This window comes from Euleptes europaea, chromosome 3 (assembly GCF_029931775.1).
Source record: "Euleptes europaea isolate rEulEur1 chromosome 3, rEulEur1.hap1, whole genome shotgun sequence".
In the NCBI taxonomy this organism is placed as follows: Eukaryota; Metazoa; Chordata; class Lepidosauria; order Squamata; family Sphaerodactylidae; genus Euleptes; species Euleptes europaea.
This window is the reverse complement of record NC_079314.1, coordinates 28,596,878-28,602,877: the sequence shown is the minus strand read 5'-3', so window position 1 is coordinate 28,602,877 and position 6,000 is coordinate 28,596,878.

Sequence of the window (6,000 nt, the reverse complement as noted above, 5' to 3'; positions counted from 1 at the left end):
TTTGACAGGAGACTTCCCAATCTAGCTTTAGGGTCCTACCCCTCATGAGAGAGACCCCAATTTTCCTCCAATCAGGTTACCTGGCACATGCTGCATGCTCCTTACCACCGATCATGCTTTACAAATGGCAGTCAAGCCAAATGGCTGTCTCGGACCAGAAACCCAATTCCTGTTTTTTTCTCTGACTCTGTGGCACATTTTATTGCCCATTTTCTTGTGCAAATAAACCATTGCCATGGTCTCAGGGATTCTTCAATGTTCTGCAAAGAATCATATATCTCTGAATTAATGAAAGAAATTGTGTTCTGTGAGAATGTGCATGCGTGAAAAGCAGATTGCCCTGGACTGCACTGTTAGGAAAGAATACAGGGAAGGTACCTGCGGAGCACTCACAAACAGGTCAATGGACAGATAAATAGTCCATTGAAAAACAGGTTCTCTGTTTGCAACTGGTGAACAGGACATGAGCCAAACCAGCATCTGAACATTCATAATCACAGCTAGCATATGGGGTGTAGTGGTTAAGAGTAGCCGGTGTGATGTAGTGGTTAAGAGCAGCGAACGCTAATCTGGAGAACTGAGTTTGATTCTCCGCTCCTCCACATAGGGTTGCCAACCTCCAGGTACTAGCTGGAGATCTCCTGCTACTACAACTGATCTCCAGCAGGTAGAGATCAGTTCGACTGGTGAACATGGCCGCTTTGGCAATTGAACTCTATGGCATTGAAGTCCCTCCCCTCCCCTGATAAGCCTGTATTATTGTATCAATTCCCAATGATAATAACACAGTAGGAGGTTGATAGTTCAAAGCAGTTTGTTTATTAGGCCCAATAGACACACCGGGTGAAAATTGCCCCAAATGCGCAGGACAATTCACACAAACATCAAAGGAGTGCAAGCACGGATATAATCTTTGGTAATGGGAGGTACAAAAGACGAAATACATGGCGTCAATAAATAGAACCAATAATAGATATTTAAGGATTTGAATACCCTTTTAGAGATTCGGAGGCGTTAGAAATGGTGATCTCATTCTCACTAAGGAGCAGTGAAGACCCACATTCCCAGGTGCTTCTCTATTTGATCCTAAATTACTGCAGTTCTTCTTATCTTGGACCCTGGCAGCTGCCAAGGCTAACTAAGAGGGTTCCTAGCTGGTTCTTATCTCTGGAAAACCAGCTTATGCAAGTATACTAAGGCCATCTATGGATTCTTTAATTAGCTTCTAACTAAGGAGCAACAGTGAACCTCTTATACCTGAGGCCCGTAACGTATGCAAGTGCTTGGTGTAACTATACAAGCCACCTCTAATATGCTGAGTGTGGCATGTTCATGAGTGCAGATATACTTTATTGAGTACAAAGAATATATTTCAAATCAGAGAATACGTTTCCAGTACATGTTTAGTGAATGAATACATTTCTTCAGTGAAAGAATACATTTTCAATAACATAATGATTTCAGGCATTTCACCCCAAACCCTGCCCTCCTCAGGCTCTGCCCCAAAAACCTCCCGTTGGTGGCGAAGAGGGACCTGGCAACCCTACCTCCACATGAGTGGCGGACTCTAATCTGGAGAGCCAAATTAGATTCCCCACTTCTCCACATGCAGCCTTTTGGGTGACCTTGGGCTAGTCACAGTTCTCTCAGAACTCCCTCAGCCCCATCTACTTCACAAGGTGCCTGTTGTGGGGAGGGTGGGGGGAAGGAAGGTGATTGTAAGCCACTTTGAGGCTCCTGTCAGTAGAGAAAAACGGAGTATAAAACCAACTCCTCCTGCTCCTCTTCTTCTTCTTTGTCTGGCAAAATGGGAGAGGGGGCTGCTCTTGTGCCTTCAACAGTGGCTTTTTTGCAGAAATCATCCAAAGCATTTCATAGCATGGATATGCTGCTACTCACGCTGTTATTAAAGGCACAAGAGCAAAGGGTAGGGTTGCCAGGTTTTTGGGGCGGAGCCTGAGGAGGGCGGGGTTTGGGAACCTCAGAAAAACAATGTGATTGAAGCTCCTCCCATAGGCTTGAACAGTGGGAGAAACAGGTGCGCGCATGAAAACAAAGGGCATGCTCAACTTTGGCTCACTTGGTTCAGCCAATGAATAGGAGCAAAAACAAAGCAAAGACACACCCCTCCCCTCACCCTACAGGAGGGAGGATAAGTGGGTGGGTGGGGGAGACAGAGAGAGAACAACCTGGGCTTTCTCCTGTGCCCCGCAGAAGAACAAACAGGCAAGCCTAGGCCACAGGGAGAAGAGACATCCTCAATCAACACTCTGAGTTTAATGAAAGCTTTCTAGGGCTGAAACTGCAGACTGTCAGCTCTCATGCATCGGGGAGAAGATGACTCAGAAGAGCCAGACCAGAGCTGGCATGAAATGCCGCAGGGATCTCAGCCACATTTCCAAGCAAATTCTCTTCCAATGACAACTTAGCCACCACTTTAAAAGGGGAGATAGTTAGCTGCATTTTCAGTTTTTGATGGAGAACTCCAGACTCCACTTGGAGTTTGGCAACCCTACCGGGCAGCGAACACTCCTGGTTCCCCCAGGCATCTTTATACACAGCACAGCAATCTACCCATGCCCAGTAGAGCTTCCCAGACTCTCATAATCATGCTGAACTTCAGGAAGCCCTACTGAGCATGCGCCGCTTGCCGCTCTGTGTTTACAGATGCCTGGGGGAGCAAGAAGCCTTAGCAGGTAGCCCCCAGTAGCATCCCTTGCTGAAACACAACCAAGCTCATCTTTAAATGGAAATGAGGATGGGATACAAGGTTATAGCTAGTGTTGCCAGGTCCCTCTTTGCCACTGGCGGGAGGTTTTTGGGGCGGAGCCTGAGGAGTGTGGGGTTTGGGGAGGGGAGGGACTTCAATGCTGTAGAGTCCAATTGCCAAAGCAGCCATTTTCTCCAGGGGAACTGATCACTATCAGCTGGAGATCAGTTTTAATAGCAGGAGATCTCCAGCTAGTACTGGGGGTTGGCAACCCTAGTTCTTGCCCATACGGTTGTCAAGCTCCGGGGGGAGGGGGGGCTGGAGATCTCCTAGAATTACAACTGATCTCCAGGGTACAGAGATCAGGTCCCTTGGAGAAATGGCTGCTCTGGAGGATGGACTCTACAGCATCAGGCCCCACTCCCTTCCCCAAACCCCACCCTCCCCAAGGTTTCACCCTCAAATCTCCAGAAAGTTTCTAACCCAGAACTGGCAACCCTACATTGGACCAAGGCCATAACTTTAAGTAAGGTTGCCAGGTCCCTCTTTGCCACCGGCAGGAGGTTTTGGGGGCAGAGCCTGAGGAGGGCGGGGTTTGGAGAAAGGAGGGACTTCAATGCCATAGAGTCCAATTGCTAAAGTGGCCGTTTTCTCCAGGTGAACTGATCATTGTCGGCTGGAGGACAGTTGTGATAGCAGGAGATGGAGCTAGTACCTGGAGTTTGGCAACCCTAACTTTAAGCCATTAACCAATGTGAAAGCAACTATATTAAAAATGTAGTTCCCAAATTCCACATTATAATCCCACAGTTAGGAGTTCTCAATACCATCCAACATCTAATACTATCACTAACCGCAACTTTCAGGGGAAGGCTTTTTGTGGGGTGGAAAGAGACCGTGTTTGCAGAAGGGATCCATGGGTTTACCCACGGCAGGCAGCGGCCTCTTGGTCTGGTAAACGAGGACACGAACACGATAGGATTTAATTATGGCTGTGGCAACCTTCCTTCGATGTTCCAAACTTCAGAGTTGAAGAAAACAAGTTCTCTGTCCAAGTCTGAGTCAAGAAGACCAAGGATGCTGCCAAGAACAAATTGCCAGATTCCTCTGACCACAGCTATTTCCAACGGGAAAGGAGATTTGGGAGGGAGGGGAGTGGCAGAGAACACAAAATTATTCTGAAAGCAGTATATACAGAAATCATTCTGGAAGTATAAATTGTAGCTACTTAGGGAAAGGAGTAATTATCTCAAGACCTATAGTTGTGGGACAGCTGCATAAGTTAGTGGTGCACCAGAAGGTTTTCTGCTGCATTCTGCACTCTGGATTTTATTTTCAAATGGGGAAATTTTTCCTTAACATAAGGGGCCAATATCCACACCTACACATTTTCTGCTGCCTATGAGTCGGGTTGCCAACCTCCAGGTACTAGCCAGAGATCGCCTTCTATTACAACTGATCTCCAGCCGATAGAGATCAGTTCACCTAGAGAAAAAGGCCGCTTTGGCAACTGGACTCTATGGCATTGAAATCCCTCCCCTCCCAAACCCCGCCCTCCTCAGGCTCCGCCCCAAAAACCTCCCGCTGGTGGCGAAGAGGGACCTGGCAACCCTAATGAGTAGGATTGCCAACCTCCAGGTACTAGCTGGAGATCTCCTGCTGTTACAACTGATCTCCCGCTGTTAGAGATCAGTTCACCTAGAGAAAATGGCCGCTTTGGCAATTGAAGTCCCTCCCCTCCCCAAACCCCGTCCTCCTCAGGCTCCGCCCCAAAAATCTCCAGGTATTTTTCCAGCCAGGAGCTGGCAAACATACTTATGAGAGATGGTGGAGGATGGCAGAATGATACAGCCTGATCTCATCAGATTTTGGAAGCTAAGCGGGGTCGGTACTTGGAAGGGAGCCCACCAAGGAGGACTCTGCCGAGGAAGGCAATGGCAAACCACCTCTGCTTCTCACTTGCCAGCCCCTTGCTGGGGTTACCATAAGTTGGCTGCAGCTTAATTACACTTTGCACACACATGACAGATGGCTTTGAGGTTTGGGATGGAGAGGATGGGAAGGAGATAAGATGGAGCCTGGAGTTTTTGCAGAATTACAGCTGATGTCCATCTTTTCTAGTTGTTTGCGCTGAATGTTGTTTTATGTCGCCTGTCCTACACGTTTATTTCCTTCATTTATGCCCTGACTTTCTCCCCAGTGCAGACCCACAGCACCTTACATCATTCTTCCCTCATCCATTTTATCCTCACAACAACCCTGCGAGGTGGGTTAGGATGAGTGTGTGTGCCTGGTCCAAATTCATCCAGCAAGCTTCTGTGAAAGACCTCAGCCTGAGACCCTGGAGAGCCGCTGCCCGTCTGAGTAGACTTTGATGGACCAAGGGTCTGATTCAGTAGAAGGCAGCTTCATGTGTTCATGTAGCAGAGTGGGGATTTGAACCTGGGCCTCCCCAATCCTAGTTCAACACTTGAACCATTGCTAGGGTTGCCAACCTCCAGGTAATAGCTGGAGATCTCCCACTATTACAACAGATTTCCAGTCGATAGAGATCAGTTCCCCTGGAGAAAATGGCCACTTTGGCAATTGGACTCTATGGCATTGAAGTCCCTCCCCTCCCCAAACCCTGCTTTCCTCAGGCTCCACCCCAAAAACCTCCCGCTGGTGGCGAAGAGAGACCTGGCAACCCTAACCATTGCACCACACTGGCTGTGTTAGATGCTGGAGGGGAAATGTGACCACTGTTCTTCTAGCTACTAGTCTTCTTGCTGGCCCATCTCCGTAGGGCAGGTTCTTCTATTAAGAATCCTGTGTCTTTGCCGCTACCCTTCTCCTCCCGTCCTGCTTCCCCCCACCCCTCAATTTCTCATCTATTCTTGACATTTATAATGCAAGCTCTTTTGGGTAGAGACCTGTCATTTTTGCTCAGGTTCCATTGTAAAAGCACCATGTGCTCTTAAGTTTCTACAGAGATCCTGAGGGGGGGGGGGGAAAACTAATTCAACCAATGCACTTCTCTCCCACATACTATCAGGCGTCCAGAGAGCGGCAGCTAACACCGCTGCTGGACAGCACCCAACTTGTGACCTGGAACAGCCAGCATTCATAGGCCAACTTGGCAAGTGCCATGTGCAAAGAAAAAGTGGGATCCCTCATCCTGGGACAAGAAGGGAGAGGAGAAGGGGTACGCCCCATTTGCCATCCCAACCTTCGGGGACCAGCATCTTCTGCTGGCCCCCTCCTGCTCTCCTGCAGCCAAGGCCAGCTGCAAAACCAGCCCAGTGAAACTC